This window comes from Papio anubis, chromosome 4 (assembly GCF_008728515.1).
Source record: "Papio anubis isolate 15944 chromosome 4, Panubis1.0, whole genome shotgun sequence".
NCBI lineage: Eukaryota > Metazoa > Chordata > Mammalia > Primates > Cercopithecidae > Papio > Papio anubis.
Window position 1 is genome coordinate 121,895,815 of NC_044979.1, and position 17,475 is coordinate 121,913,289.

Below are 17,475 nucleotides of genomic sequence, written 5' to 3' on the forward strand. Positions count from 1 at the left end.
ACTTTCCCTGGACTCCTTTAGGTGACTTGTAAAGGAAAGGATGAAAAGAAGCTCAAATATGTCCAGCAGATAATGTCCTTTCTTCACTCTTTTTCCACAGCACACCTCTGGAGGAAGATTAACATGCTTGAGAGTGACCAATCACCTCTTGATTTTTGGTTACCACTTTTCCTTTCCACAGCTGTGCTAAATTATTCTGTTAATATTAACATTCATTTTCAGTAAGCTAGCTGAATGACGCTTTCTCAAGTGACTCTTCAGCTATTGTTTTATCCGTCACTGTTTTTGTATCGCTACCTTCAGTTTTCAGGCTGGAACAGGGTCCTCCTTTCTCAAGACCTGCTGTCTTTTTTTGTTGTTTTAATAGCTTTGCCCCTTCTTTCTTCTTCGTTTTTGGAGAGTACCTTGGTTGTCATCAAGATTACAGAATCACATTTCCACAGTGTCAGTTTTGCTTTTATTCTATGTCTGTTATTGATTTTGAACTTCTTTTCGTTCTATCAACCTCACACTCATCCCTAATTTCATTTTACCCATTTTCTGCTTGTTGTTCCCTAATTCTTCCATATAAATGACACCCTTTCTTGAGATTTGATTCCTTACATCTTGATGTTGGAATCAGATAGCAGGAAAGAGTCAGTATCTTTTTAAAAAAAATCTATATTATGGCTTCACATATTCTGAGTATTGAGATTTGCAGTCAATGGCTTTTAATCCTAGCATGCTTTCTGAAATCTCTCCCAACTGATGTACATTTTATTTGAACATTTTTCTCTGTACTGTGACACGTCGTCCTCATCCCTTTCATTTCTAATACAACTGTCAATTTTTATCTTTTAATGAGAGTTTAAAAGATTTTTATTTGTGTATACGTGACCTTTAACCTGAAAGTTTGTCACCATTTCAAAAGCCTTTTTTTCCATTTTTTCATGTGCAGTTATCAAAACTGAATACTATAAAAATAAAAATCAGTACTTTTAATTAGTTTCTCACTATTTTCCAGATATTTTTAATAGACTTTTATGTAAAGTAACTCACAATGGCTCTGTAAAATAGGTAAAACCATTACCCAAATTGTAGAGATGAGACAACTGAGGTAGAGATTGTTGGAAAACATATTTGTACAGTGACTCATTGGCAGAATAACGTATAAGCTCAAGAAATTTGATTCCAAACCCAGGCCTGAAGACTCCGCCAAGTTGCTTTTTCCATTTTAAATTCATATATGTCATAACTTTCTGATACCTTAACGTGTAACGTGGCCTGACGTTTTGGCCACTTACTCCATAACCATTCATATTTAAACTCCTTTACATCATAACAGATTCTGGAATCTATCTCCACTTTGATGAATCCTGCTGGTCATTGGTCATAGATATGCTGAGTAATCCTATAAAATTAGGGGTACAGGGAAGTCCATTTCTGCATTATAATTCCCTATACAGTCTTCATCTCATCTTCAGTGTTTGACAGATCCTAACGTTCTGCATCTGAGCATTGCAATACAACTCCATTTAACACAATTTAAATGGACAATTCTGTCAGTCTCCACTACCTAGAAAGTGTGGCTATGACCATAGCACATAGGGGTGCTGGCAGCCCATCAGCCCTTTAACTTTTTTTAACTAACATACGCAAACTACCAATGACCTATGTCATATTCCTTGAAATGTCAATTCAGAAAATTATTTAAAAGGGAAGAAAGAAAAACATATTTGCTTACAAACAGCACATATCTGAAACATGAATATGAAGACTAAAGACTTGTTTGGAGGCAAAGACAAATGTAAATAATTTTGCAAACATAAAAAAATACCCATATTATATATTAAAAATACACTTGAAGAGAATCTTCATGTAAATTGTGAATTTATGGCATGAGTTTTCGAAAGGAAATTGGCAATCGATAAATAAAGAGAATATAAATTAAGACCCAAAGTGTGACCATTTGGCAAACACAGGTTTATTGTAGGGAGGATGGTTGGGGAAAACTATCATATTTAAGGAGACAGAATAACTTTTTAAATAAATTTAAACAAATGAAAAATAAAGAACAAGACATTTCAGTAATAGACTCGCACAGGCGAGCACTTTGGCTATCACCTTGTTTTCTCATTTGGAGGGTGATTGCTAGATATGCAGCTGCACTCTAGCATTAGAGTGAGAATCTGACTATCAGGTTTCACCTAAATTCTTAGCATTTGTCTATTCAATTTTCTAGGATCCTGGCCAATTCTAAGTTTTAAAATCAATCAGACTAAGGTCAGAAAGGCTCTGAAATCACCCATGGGTATTGTAGCCTCCAGTCACCTTGATAATTAGTCTGAATGAAAGGATGTTTTATGTATAAATCTGTCATAAATCCTATGTTTATAGCAAATGAGTAGTTTCCATGAGACTGTAACTAGTTCTTAGAAGAAATAATGATATCTTTAAAGTGTTGGTTGGCCTTGGTGACAAAGGCCTGCATAGAAGTGGTATAAAAGAATGGCTCAGGTGGGAAGACAGTGTACCTGAGAATGAAAATGTTGAGATACTCCTCAGTGTGAACACAAAGCATTACCAGCAAAAGATGTTTGGGCTCAATTCTATGAGAAATGTTATCCTTTACAGTGAGGTGTTTTGAAAGTGTATAAGAAAAGTAAAACTATAAAAATAACATTAAACAATTTTTGGTAAAGTGATCTGGATAATGGTAACTTTTATTATATAAAGCTTATGCTTAAAGTAGATGAAATGAGATGTCTGTAAAAATGTTTTTCATGGCCAATCCCCTTATGGCCAAAATACTTTTACAAGGGCACATTATCCAGTCATGCAGGATGAGAAATGTTTTTGCACAGTGTATGGCAGGGGAATGTTGCAATGAATTCAAGCACCTGACTCAAGGATATCCCATCCAGAAGAGAGATGAAAGATTTCTCTGTTCAAAGGCATTTAAAATGAACCAAGTAAATCAGATTGGTTCTTACTGAAATCTAAATGGTAGAATACAGAATGGTTGGCCAATGTATAGAGACTGAGGATGAGAAAGAGGGAAGAGAGAACGGGCTATGCCATGAAAATGAGACCATGCTTATTGTAAAAAAGAGCGGGAGCCTGTAGTCCCAGCTACTTGGGAGGCTGAGGCAGGCGAGTGGCCTGAATCCGGGAGGTGGAGCTTGCAGTGAGCCCAGATCGTGCCACTACACTCCAGCCTGGGCGACAGAGCGAGACTCCGCCAAAAAAAAGAAAAAAAAAAGAAAAAAAAAAAAGATGGCTGTGTCTAAAATCTGCCTCATTATCTGAATGACTTGCTACCCATGGCTCAATGATATCCTAAAGTAATCTCTCATCTATCATGAAAAGAATCAAACAATTCTAAAGGCTGATGGCATTTTAGGCTATCACATTCAAAATGGAAACACAGCCTCTCTTTGATGGATGATGGCTCTATTAAAGGGTGAAGGGCAGGGTGCGGTGGCTCACGTCTATAATCCCAGCAATTTGGGAGGCCGAGGCGGGCAGATTATCTGAGGTCAGGAGTCCGACAGTAGCCTGGCCAACATGGAGAAAGCCCATCTCTATTAAAAATTAGCCGGGCACGGTGGCGGGTGCCTGTAATCCCAGTTAGTACGGAGGCTGAGGCAGGAGAATCGCTTGAGCCCGGGAGGCGGAAGTTGCAGTGAGCCGAGATCACGCCACTGCACTACAACCTGGGTGACAAGAGTGAAACTCCATCTCAAAAAAAAAAATAAAAAAATATAAAAAAATAAAAGGTTAAGTTACTAATTGTGTGTCAATCTTTATATTCTCAATTAAAGCAAAAAAGGAGATGCCTCTCTTGTCCTGCATGTGGAAGGAGTCAAGGGCATATTAACATTTGCTTTTCAGTGGTAGTTCGTTCATCCACTTAGTAAATACCAGTAAGTGTTTATCATATGCAAGGCACCCTGTGAAGTGGTAAGTTGGACTCAACTATGATAGCAAATGAGGTGGAAGGGCAATAGTCAAGTTTCTTTCAAGGTTGTCCCTCATTATTGAGATCATTGAGAATAAGAAATTGGCTTTCCTTTAGGGAAGATGCAGAATAGCTACAGTCAGCAATCGCTTGCTATAAGTTAATTTGATAGAAACAATAAACTCTTAAGTAATCATCATTCTGTAGCATCCGATTTTGATACTCATGTTTATTCTATCAGCGCATTAGTCATTGTGCCAGATTTGGCAAATAGAAATGAAAAATGCAATCTTGACTTTGTTAAAATCATAGGCAGTGATGGTAATGAAAAATAAATGGTTAAGCCAAAGATTTAAAGGTGATTCCATTTTTGCCTTCTTTTTAATTCAATTTTCCCGTTATAGTCATTCATTTTGCATATTTAAGAGATTTCGCTCTTTCTGGTAACAGTTTTATTGATATATAATTCACACTCCATAAAATTTACCCAGTTAAAATGTGAAATTAAACTTTTTTTTTTTTAGTTCACACAGTTGTGAACTTTAAAAAACCCAATAATTTATTAGTTGTGAAATATACAAAAAATTAATTTTAGAATTTTTCATTATCTCAAAAAGAAATCTGTATATATTATCACTTCCCAAATTTCCCCATTTTCCTGGTCTTAAGTAACTACCAATCTGCATCCTGTCTCTATAGATTTCCCTGTTCTGGACATTTTATGTGAATGGAACCATATAAAATCTGTATTTTACAGCTTTTACTTAGTACACTGTTTTTAAAGCTTATTCGTGTTATAACATGGATCAATATTTCATTACTTTATATAACTGAATAATATTCTATTGTATGGTTATATCACATTTTGTTTATCCATTCTTTAGTTTATATACCTGTGGGTTATTCTTACTTTTTTGGTTATTATGAATAATGCTGCTATAAATATCTATGTGTAAGTTTTTTTTGTGGACATGTGTCTTCTTTTCTCTTGGACACATGCATAAGAATGGAATTGCTGGATTGCAATGTAACTCTATGCTTGATGAATCATGGAGCTGTCAAACATTTTTCCAAAATGGCTGCAACATTTTACATTCCTATCAGAAATTCATGAGGCTTACAATGTCTCATGACATTGTAATTCGTCAACACTTACAGGTATCTAACTTTATGATCCTAGCCATCCTAGTGGGTATGATATGGTATTTCATTGTGGCTTTGCATTTTCTTGGTGACTAATAATATCTAGCATCTTTTTCTGTGTTTTTGGTCATTTAGATACATTCTTTTGGAGAAACATCTATTCAGACCCTTTGCCCATTTTCTTTTTAATTGCCTATTTGCCTTTTCACTATTGAGTTGAAAGAGTTTAAATATATATATGTATGTCTGTGTTCATAAAATACATATATTTTATGTATATGTATTACATATATGCAAGTCTCTTATCAGACATATGACTTACAAATATTTTCTTCCACTCTGTGCGTTGCCTTTTTTTACTGTCTTGATAGTGTTCTTGAGGCACAGAGGTTTTTCATTTTAACAAACCCTAATTTATTTACTTACTTATTGTTTGATTATGCTTTTGGCATATCTAAGATTGCATCACCAAATCCAAGTACACAAAGATTTATGCCTAAGTATTCATCTAAAATTCTCAAACTTTGAGCTTTTGCATTTAAACCATCAATCCATTTTGAGTTTATTTTTGTATATTGTATGAGGCAAGGTTCTGATTTCATACTGTTTTTCCAATTGTCTCAGCATCATTTGTGGAAAGCACTATTTCCCTCCCCCACCCATTTAATGGTCTTGTTACCTTTTTAAAATGTCTATTGACCATAGATCAGGGGTTCACTTCTGACCTCTCAGTTCTGTTCCCTTGCTTTGCTGGAATACTTAATGCCAGCAGCACAATAGCCTCATTATTGTTGCTTTGTTTTAAAGTAAAAAAGAGAGACTCTTTCAACTCTGTCTTACTTCTTCAAGTAGATTCAGTAGGATTCAAGACTTTTCATGGCATTTCTGGATCCACTGAGTTAATAGGAATTTTGGGAGCAACTTGTCAATTTCTATAAAGAAACAAGCTCAGATCCTAAAAGAAATTAGATTGAATCTATAGATAAATTTGGGGAGTACTGTCATTTTAACAATATTGAGGCTTCTGATTCATGAATAGACGAGGTATTTCTGTTTATTCAGATCTTAAATTTCTTTCAACAATGTTTTATGGTTTTAAAAATATATAAATTTGAGATTATTTTGTGAAAATTGCTAATTATTTTCCTATTTTTATGCTATTGTAAATGCAATTTTTTAAAAATTTTTCTTTTCAAATTTTTCACTGCAGGTATATAGAAATATAATTGACTTTTGTTATTAATCTTGTTTCTTGAATACTTGCTGAATTTGTTTATTAGTCTAATTTTTTTTAATTCATTCCTTAGGATTTTCCATATACAAGATATAAGATCATGTCATCTGAAGTTATGATATATTGTATATTCATTTTCACTCATCTCAAAGTATTTCTTAATTTTCTTTTTTCATTACAGTGTATACAGAGTGTACTGTTTAATGTCTACATATTTACGTTTTGCAATTTTTTTCTGTTTTTGGTTGATAATTTCATTCCACTGTGGTTGAGAACAAACTTTGTTTTATTATCATTATTTTACATTTATTTAGATTTTTTTTTTTTTTTTTTTTGAGATGGAGTGTTGCTCTGTCGCCCAGGCTGGAGTGCAGTGGTGGGATCTCAGCTCACTGCAAGCTCCGCCTCCCGGGTTCACGCCATTCTCCTTCCTCAGCCTCCCGAGTAGCTGGGACCACAGGCGCCAGTCACCTTGCCCGGCTAGTCTTTTGTATTTTTTCGTAGAGATGGGGTTTCACCGGGTTAGCCAGGATGGTCTTGATCTGCTGACCTCGTGATCCACCCGTCTCGGCCCCCCAAAGTGCTGGTAGATTTTTTTTATGGTCTAGCACATGACCTACCATGAAGAAAGTTCCGGCCGGGGGCGGTGGCTCAGGCCAGTAATCCCAGCACTTCCGGAGGCCGAGGTGGGCGGATCACGAAGTCGGAAAATCGAGACCAGACTGGCTAACACGGTGAAACCTTGTCTCTACTAAAAATACAAAAAATTAGCCAGCGTAGTGGTGGGCACCTATAGTCCCAGCTACTCAGGAAGCTGAGGCGGGAGAATGGGCCTGAACCCGGGAGGTGGAGCTTGCAGTGAGCTGAGATGGTGTCACTGCACTCCAGCCTGGGAGACAGAGCAAGACTGTCTCAAAAAAAAAAAAAAAAAAAAAAAAAAGAGAGAGAGAGAGAAAGAAACAAAAAAAAGTTTCATGTGCACTTGAGAAGAATATATATCGTGCAGTTGTTGGGTGGAGCGTTTTGTAGATTTAGGTCTAGTAGCTTTATATTGTCACCTTGTGAAATTCTGCCTATTTGTCAAATTATTTTTGAGAGTGAGGTTTTGAAGTCTCCAACTATTGTTGCATTGTCTGTTTCTCCCTTCCTGCTTTGTTTCTGTCCGTTTCCCTTATGCATTTTGGAGATCCTTTTCTGGGTGCATATATGCCTAGTTATATCTTCCTGATAGATTGAGCCTTTCTATTATTATAAAATGCCCCCCTCTCTATCTAGTCACATTTTTTGTTGTTGTTGTTTTCTTGTCTATTTTGTGTGATATTAGTATAGCCACTCCAGCTTTCTTATGGTTGTTGGTGTGATGTATTTTTCTTCCATTCTTTTTCTCTCAATCTCTTTGTATCTTTGAATCTGAAGTAATGTCTTCTGGACGAAATATATAATTGGATTTTGTTATTTTGCAGTTTGATTTTGTTTTCCTTTTATTCAATCTGACAGACTTTGCCTTTTGAATGGGTTGCTTTACTCATTTTCATTTTCTATTGTTATATAAATTGTTGAATTTATGTCTGCCATTTTACTTTTTGTTTGCTATGTGTCTCATGATACTTTTGTTTCTCTCTTCTTCAGTTACTGCATGCTCTTGCATTAAGTGTATTTTTCTAATGTATGATTTTAATTATTGTTTTTAACTACATATAGCTGTTTATTTAGTGGTTTCACTAGAGCTTAGCATATACACTTTAACTTTTCAATATCTGCTTCAAATTGATAATATCTTAATTTCAACTTATGTGGATGTATTATTCCTATACAACTATATTCACCTTTTCTTTTTTGCATGTGGGATTATTGCGATACATATTACAACTATATATGTCACAAACCCAAACATACATTTTTATAATTATTAGTTTATATAATTATATATCTTTTGGGGAAGCTTGGTAAAGAAGGGAGAGCAAGTATGTACTTATAGATGTTGTTATATTAACTTTATTAATTAACATTTTTGTTTCTTTTCAAAAGTTAGTTTTTTGAGAGGTGCTATGCTTTCGGCCTATTTTCCCCTTGTGCAAAATATAAGCTCAGGCTCTAGGCCTGGAAATAGGGACAGAGTCATTGCCTATCCCAACGTAGAACCTTTGACTTATAAGCTGGGGTGTGGGTGATCAAGGCCCCAGTATTCTCAGTACACTCACTCTTTTCCATACCTCTTATCATGAGTGGGTGTGGTCCAGCCTCTTTTCCATGAGTGGATGTGGATTAGAGAAGGAATTCCCATCTCTCACTCAGCCCCAACCACATCCACTACTTAGTCTCTGCAACAGAGAAGTGAAAAATGGATGAGATATGCTGATGGACTGCCCTCCTGGGAAGGTAGTGCAACCTGCTTATGGGAGTGGTCTTGGATGCTCCCATCTGGAGTGAAATTTTAGACATGCTACACTGGGAGGAGAAAGTAGAAGTGCAGGTCATGCATAAAATGAAACAGACTTTAACTGTTTTAATTATATTTTCTTAAATAAGTGTTTTCTTTATTGGCTATGTGTCCTTAGGACTATTTCCAGAGACTCTAATTATTCGTTACTGTTATATATATATATTTGTAATTTTCAGCCATTCTATGGGGCAGTGGGCCTATAAATCATCTCATGTTGCCATGCTGGATGTGAAACTCTTTAGAAGTTTCTATATTGAATTTTTCAGTGTTTTATGTGTGTCATCCTCCCCAAATCTCCACTACAAGAGTAGTGAAGAGTAACATATTGACCTGGCCTAGAGTGGAGGTGTGAAGGCCTGACCAGAGCCAGAAAAGAGAGCTGTAGGACAGGGAAATGCTTCAATCCAAGGTCAAGTAAAATTATGGCTAAGGCAAAATAAATTGCAAACCATAGATGGTCCAAAAGGAAGGGGTCTGATACAACGAACCAGGTTATCCAAAACAGTTAGCAGTCTGAGCTTACAAAGTGTCTTGAGGTGACAATGGACGTTGGGAGAAAGACTCTTTTATAGTGGTAACTCACAAATGGGAAGGCTCTGACATTGTGTCAATTCACAAAGATCTTCTAGGGTAATTTCTTGACCCAAATGAAAACCAGAATTTGTATGTACTCTATCACTTTTTGTACACTCTCATTTTTTCTTGATTAGATAATATTTCAATTGGATGAGGAATAGAAATGTGTATTTATTATTTCTTTTAATTTTTTAATATTTTTGATATTTCTCATACTCTTTTACTAATAAGTATATATATATATATACACACACTATTAGAAGATCTTTTGGCTTCCTGGTAGTTATTGACTTTATTACTTTAACTATTATCTACATCCTGTTATATTTATTAATGTGATTATCAGGAGGATTTTTCTCCTTCTATAGTGTGGAATACAATTTTGGAATGTCATACTAAATAGTAATTACACATGTAATCACCTGAAAGGTTCTTCCTGCCCACTGCACAGACAAAATCAATTCACTGAGACCGTGGTATTGAGAAAGAGTTTAATTGTCCCACAGCAGCCAGGTCGGAGGACTGAAATTATTGTTCAAATCAGTTACCAGGAAAATGTGAAGGCTAGGGGATTTTTTTGAGGATAATTTTGAGGGCAGGGGGCTAAGGACTAGGTGCTGCTGGTTGGTTGGGGATGAAATCTTAGGGATATGGAAAACAATTTTCATGCACTGAGCCTCTGGATGGGGGCCACAGGGCCAGTTTAATCATGAGTCCCAAGTCCCGGTGAAGTTAGGCCATCATCAGAATGCTAAAGTTTGGAAAACATCTCAAAAGATGAATCTGAGGTTCTACAATAGTATTATTATCAACCATAGGAATTAGAGAATTCACAGATCTTGTGACCTCCAGAACAGTGGCTAAACTATGCCTACATTTTAGCAGAATTCAGGTCCCACCCATAAGGTCTCTCATGGCCTTTCATTAGCAAAGAGGGGGTCAGTTTTAGGGAGGGACTATTATTATCTTTGCTTTAAAGTTAAACTACAAACTGAATTCATCCCCTGGTAAGCTTGGCCTGTGCCGAGGAATAAGCAAGGACTGCCAGCCTGTGAGTTTAGAGGCAAGATGGAGTCAGCCATGCTAGACTTCTCTTACAATCATCATTTTTGCAAAGGTGGTTTCTCATACACTCACATATAGACACAGATACACACACATAAAATGACTAGAATTAGAAATAGTTCACATATCCAATGTTAAAAAATATTATTGAGTAATTTTCTATGCTTACATAGGCTGAGCTATTTTAGAACACATACAAATAATATTTTCAAAGAAATTTAACATATCAACAATTATTACCTTTTCATAATTGTGAAATATACATGTGGTGTGTTTCTTGTCGTTTAACTCCTAATATCCTTGAAATCTCCAAAGTGAAGTGATCTTTTGCATGCTAATGATTTGGCTGATGGGTAGGGGCCCCTGGGTAGCCTCAGTTCGGGGACTGGTTGCCAGGGGAACCAACAATGAGATTTGAGGGTTGGACCTTTCATTCCTGTCCTCAATCTCCAGGGAGGGTAGGGAAGGTAAAGGTTACGTTGATCCTCAATGGCTACTGATATCATCAGTCATGCCTGTGTAATGAAGCTTCTATAAAAACCAAAAAGGCGCAGAGTTCAAGGAGTCTGCAGGTAGATGAACATGAAGAGGTTTTCAGGAAGGTGGTTAAGAGCACATGAACATACCAAGAAGGAGGTGCACCCCAACTCCACAGAGGGAGATATTCCTGTGCTTCAGACCATTCCAGACCTCGCCATATCTATCTCTGCATCTGGTTGTTTATTTTTTATTCCTTAAATACATCATTTGTAATAAATCTTTAAAGTTAAGTGTTTCCCTAAGTCCTGTGAGCCACTCTAGCAAATTAATTGAACCCAAGGAGAGGATTATGGAAATCTATAACAAGCTGGTCCAAAGCACAGGCAAAATAACTTGAGGCTTTTGACTGGCAGCAGAAATGGGGCTGTCTTGTGGGACTGAGTCTTCAGTCTGTGCAATCTGATTCTATCTCTAGGTAGATAGTGTCAGAATTTAACTGAATTAGAGGGCACCAAGCTGATGTCTGCTGCAGAACTGATTGCTTTCTTGCTAGTAGGGAGAAATTCTACCATAATCCGTGTCAGAAGTGTATTGTGACAGTACAGTGAGAGAAATTGAGTTTGTTATTTTCCCAAAGATGAAAACAAAAACAAAATAAAAACAAAAAAATAAGTGATGCAACTTTATGTACAGGAATGATAAAATGATGGCTGCCCAACTCCAAGAAGAAGGGAGGAGGGAGGAAGTTATGAAGAGGAAGAAGAAGAAGAAGAAGAAGAAGAAAAGAAGAAGAAGAAGAAGAAGAAGAAGAAAGAAGAAGAAGAAGAAGAAGGAAGAAGAAGAAGAAGAAGAAAAAGAAGAAGAAAGAGAAGAAAAAGGAAGGAGAAGGAGAAGTAGGAGGAGGAGGAAGGAAGAGGAGGAAGAAGAAGGAGGGGGAGAAAGAGGAGGAGGAGGAAGAAGAAAAAGAAGAAGGAGGAGGAGGGAGGAGGAGGAGAAAGAGGAGAAAAAGGAAGAAGAAGGAGGAGGAGGAGAAAGAGAAGGAAGAGGAAGAAGAAGGAGGAGGAGGAATAGGAGGAGGAGGAAGAAGAAGGAGGTGGAGGGAGGAGGAGGATAGAGGGAAGAGCAGGAGGAGAAAGAGGGAGGAGGAGGGAGGAGGAGGAAGAAGAAGGAAGGGGAGAAAGAGGAGGAGGAAGAAGAAAAAGAAGAAGAATGAGGAGGAGGGAAGAGGAGGAGAAACAGGAGGAGGAAGAAGAAGGAGGAGGAGAAAGAGGAGGAAGATGAAGAAGAAGAAGGAGGAGGAGAAAGAGGAGGAAGAAGAGAAAGAGGAGGAAGAAGGAGGAGGTGCAGGGAGAAGGATGAAGAGGGAGGAGGAGGAAGGAGGAGGAGGGAGGAGGAGGAGGAGGAGGAGAAGAAGAAGAAGAAAAAGAAGAAGGAGGAGGAGGAGGAGGAGAGGAAGGAGAAGATGAAAAATAACTAAATCAATATCAATCTAGGTAAAATTAATTTTCAGAAAACAGTATCTCAAAATATTAATGAATATCTTCTTTCAGTGCTTAAAATATAATAGTATTTTCCTTCCTTGTACTTTTAGACTTTCTTTTACATGCTTTGTAATATGCTTGAGTGATTGTATAGCAAAAAAACATAATGAGGTATTAAAAAAATTAGGCAGTAGTGTGGTCAATGTCACATATAGACTACTATACAATTGCTTCTCCCAGCTGTTCCCTAGACTCATGGGAGTAATCTATGCAGTGCACTGCTTTTCTGTGAGTGCTCAAAACTTCATATTCTGAGAAGCAACCATTTGCACAGGGTAAAATATGCAGTCTCTACTTGCTGTCTCTTTTACCTGTCTCCGTAACTCACATTCAGATGGTTGAAGTATCACATTATAATCACCTGACCCAACTTTGAAACATTGTCAAATTAATTTTATTTATAACTCATTTGAGTAGCTAATTTGGATTTCAAAATAAATTTAGGTTAAATAATAATTTGCCAAATTGCTTTCTGAAATTGGAGGGTTTTTTACTGTATAAGTTCATTCTCATGCTGCTGTGAAGAAATACCCAAAATTGGGTAATTTATAAAGGAAATAGTTTTAATTGACTCACAGTTCTGTATGGCTGAGGAGGCCTCAGAAAAACTACAGACAAGGAAGAAGACACGTCTTCACAGGGTGGCAGGAGAGAAAATGAGTGCCAGCAAGGGAAATGCCAGACACTTATAAAACCATCACATCTTGTGAGACTTACTCATTTTCACAAGAACAGCATGGGGGAAACTATTCACATGATTCAATCACCACCCACATGTCCCTCCCATGACACATGGGGATTATGGAAACTACAATTCAAGATGAGATTTGGGTGGGGACACAGAACCAAACCATATCATTCTACCCTTAGCCCCTCCCAAATCTCATGTCCTCATATTTCAAAACACAATCATGCCCTTCCAACAGCCCCCCAAAGTCTTAACACATTCCAGAATTTAACCAAAAAATAGAAGTCTGAAGTCTTATCTAAGATAAGGCAAGTCCCTTCTGCCTATGAGCCTGTAAAATCAAAAGCAAGTTAGTTACTTCCTAGATACAGGCATTGTGTAAATACACCCATTCCAAATGGGAGAAATTGGTTAAAAGAAAGAGGCTGCAGGCACCATGCATAGCTGAAATCCAACTGGGCAGTTATTCATTAAACCTTAAAGTTCCAAAATGATCTCCTTTGACTCCATGTCTCACATCTAGGTCACACTGATGCAAGAGGTGTGCTCCCATGGCCTTGGGTAGCTCCACCCTGTGCCTTTGCAGGGTACAGTCCCTTTCCCAGCTGCTTTCATGAGCTGGCATTGAGTGCCTGTGGCTTTTCCAGGTACATGGTACAAGCTATCAGTGGATCTACCATTCTGGGGTCTGGAGGACGTTGGTCCCCTTTTCATGGCTCCACTAGGCAGTGCCCCACTGGGGACTCTGTGTGGGGCCTCCAACCCAACATTTCCCTTCTGCACTGCCCTAGCAGAGGTTCTCCATGAGGACTCCATTCCTGCAGCAAACTTTTGCCTGGACATCCAGATGTTTCCATACATCCTCTGAAATCTAGGAAGAGGCTCCCAAACCTCAATTCTTGACTTTTGTGCACCTGCAGGCTCAACAGCAAGTGGTAGCTGCCAAGGCTTGGGGCTTGCACCCTCTGAAGCCATGGCCCAAGCTGTACCTTGGTTCCTTTTAGCCATGGCTAGAGTGGCTGGATTGCAGGGCGCCAGGTCCCTGGGCAGAACACAACAGGTGGGCCCTGAGCCCAGCTCAGGAAACTATTGTTTCCTTCTAGGCCTCCAGGCCTATGATGACAGGGGCTTCCATGAAAGTCTCTGACATGGTCTGGAGACATTTTCCCCATTGTGTTGGTGATTAACATTCAGCTTATGCAAATTTCTGTAGCAGGCTTAAATTTCCCTCCAGAAAATAGGGGAGAAAATGGGTTTTTCTTTACTATTTCATTATCAGTCTGAATATTTTCCAAACTTTTATGCTCTTCTTTCTCTTGTACACTTTACCAGTTAGAAATTGCTTCCACCAGATACCCTAAATCATCTCTCTCAAGTCCAAAATTCCACAGATCTCTAAGGCAGGGAAAAATGCCACTGGTCTCTTTGCTAAAACATAGCAAGAGTCACCTTTGCTCCAGTTCCCAAGAAGTTTCTCACCTCCATCTGAGACCACCTCAGCCTGGACTTTATTGTCCATATCACTATGAGCATTTTGGTCAAAGTCATTCAACAAGTCTCTAGGAAGTTCCAAACATTCCTACATTTTCCTGTCTTTTTCTGAGCCCTCCAAACGGTTCCAACCTGTGCCTGTTACTCAGTTCCAAAGTTGCTTCCACATTTTCAAGTATCTTTATAGCAGCACAGCAATACTTCTGGTATGAATTTACTGTATTAGTCCATTCTCACGCTGGTATGGAGAAATACCAAATACGAGGTAATTTATAAAGAAATACCCAAGACTAGGTAATTTAATTGACTCATAGTCAATTAAACATAGCTGGAGAGTTCTCAGGAGACTTACAATCATGGCTGAAGGCACCTCTTCACAGGGCAGCAGGAGAAAGAACGAGTGCCAGGAGGGGAAATGCCAGACACTTAAAACCATCAAATCTCATGAGACTCACTCATTATCATGAGAATAGCATGAGGGAAACTGCCCCCATGATTCAATTACCTCCCACCAGGTCTCTCCCACAACATGTGGGAATTATAAAAGCTACAATTCAAGGTGAGATTTGGATGGGGACACAGAGCCAAACCATATTAATTTCTAAACTATAAATTATATTAATAAATTATTCCATATACTCAACAGTGACATAAAACAGGAAGATTTTCTCAAGATTATGTAAATTTTAGCAATTTAATTAAATTTGCTTATCATTTATGGAACTGTAATTTATTAAGTCTCATAGTGCTTTGTATACATATTGAGTTAGGTAAGAGAAGTATAGAGTATAAAAAGATGGGATAGGATACATATGCCAAAAAAGTTAATTTTAATAGTTTGTAAATGTGGCATAATGAAATGGGAAATGGATCAGTATGGGAAACACATATGCAATATAAACAAGCTCAAGGTAACTGAAATTTGAAATTGGTGTATCAGCTTCTGCTGTCTCCCCACTTCATCAATAAGACCTGTGAACTGAGAAACAGTCTCTTAAAAGGTTTTTCTACTTGTACTATTTCATTTTTTCCACATCTTCAAGTCAGTCTTTACCTTGGAGAAGAGTGATGATTAAAGATAAAATTCAATCCCCTTTTTGCTTAGAATAACCTAAAAGACACAGGATTTGCGCCCTGCCTCCCCTCTGACCTCTTCTACCACTAGTCCTATGTCATACTCATCTCAACTACTCCATCTTCTTACTGTTGTAAAATGTGATTTACTAAACAGCACCACTCTGGGTCAGAGCTCTAAAACAGAGTGGGAACCCCTTCTAAAGAGGACTCCCTGCACATCCTGCAACCTGGCAACACAGGAACTTGCCTTGAACCCTTGAACAGGGCGAAATTACCACACCCGCAATATCCTAGAAAACAGCTGAATCTTTCCAGGTCTGCAACTCCTCAACAGTAACAATCAATGAACTGTGAACTCAAGTACTAAGTCAGCCACCTCCACCAATGATGATTCTTTCAAAACAACTTGTGTAATTACCCTCAGCATCCTTCTAAAAATCCCTATACCCCTTCTTCTTTTTGAAACACAGTTTGGCTTCTAGTCACATCTGTGTCTACTAAATTGCAATTCCCAAGACCCCAATAGACACCTCATCTTACTGCTTTGCAGTCTGGTCTTCGACCTCTTCATGGCTGTCACTATTGTTATTACAGTTTCTGCTAAATGCTCTTCCCACAACACACCGACTACTTCTTACTAGCTCTCTTTAGACACCTTCCCAGCCATCCTAGTTTCTACAGACTCTTAACTTTATCCCCAGGCACTCTCTAGTTCTGCCACAATGTTGCATCCCTTATAGCAGTTTTCAATACCTAAACTTATTTTGCTCATTTACCTGTTTAATTGCACATTGTGCACCGTCCTATCTGGAACTTAAGCTCTACATACGCAGGGAACTTCTTGTTCTCATCCCTTCAGTTTCCACGATAAACAGATCTTTGCCAGACACATAACTAACATTAAATAAGAAGTGATTGGCCGGGCGCGGTGGCTCAAGCCTGTAATCCCAGCACTTTGGGAGGCCGAGACGGGCGGATCACGAGGTCAGGAGATCGAGACCATCCTGGCTAACACAGTGAAACCCCGTCTCTACTAAAAATACAAAAACTTAGCCGGGCGAGGTGGCAGGCACCTGTAGTCCCAGCTACTCGGGAGGCTGAGGCAGGAGAATGGCGTGAACCCAGGAGGCGGAGCTTGCAGTGAGCTGAGATCCGGCCACTGCACTCCAGCCTGGGTGACAGAGAGAGACTCCGTCTCAAAAAAAAAAAAAAAAAAAAAAAAAGTGATTGTGTGAACAAAGGAACTTATTTTAATTACAAAATATTATTTCTCTGACTTCCCTTCTTCCTAAAGTCTTTAGTGAGTTCACCAGTGAATTATTGAAAAATAACATTTCACATTTCCAAAGTAAACAAAACTATTTTTATTCGTACCCTTGGCTTTATGATAATGAAAATGGAACTAGAAAGGACAGGAGTGGTGGAAGTGTTGCGTCTGGTCCTTCTGACACCTTTTGTAATGTCTAAGTGTTGAGGAGCTTATGTTGTGCAAGTGCAATCTTGCTCTCTTCAAAACAAACGAAAAGCAATCACACTTCTGCTCTATGTAGCCTACCATAATCCTGTGACAATGCACAGTGGTACACAGTCTTTGGTCTTTGCTGTGCACCAGAATCACAGATGGAGTTTAATCAAAAGGAATCAACCTGGTCATCTAGCCATGAAAAGACATGCAGGAACCTTAAGTTCATATTATAAAGCGAAAGAAACCAATCTGAAAAGGTTGCATATTGAATGGTTCCGATTGCATGACATTCTGCAAAATAAAAACTATGCAGACAGTAAAAAGATTGTACA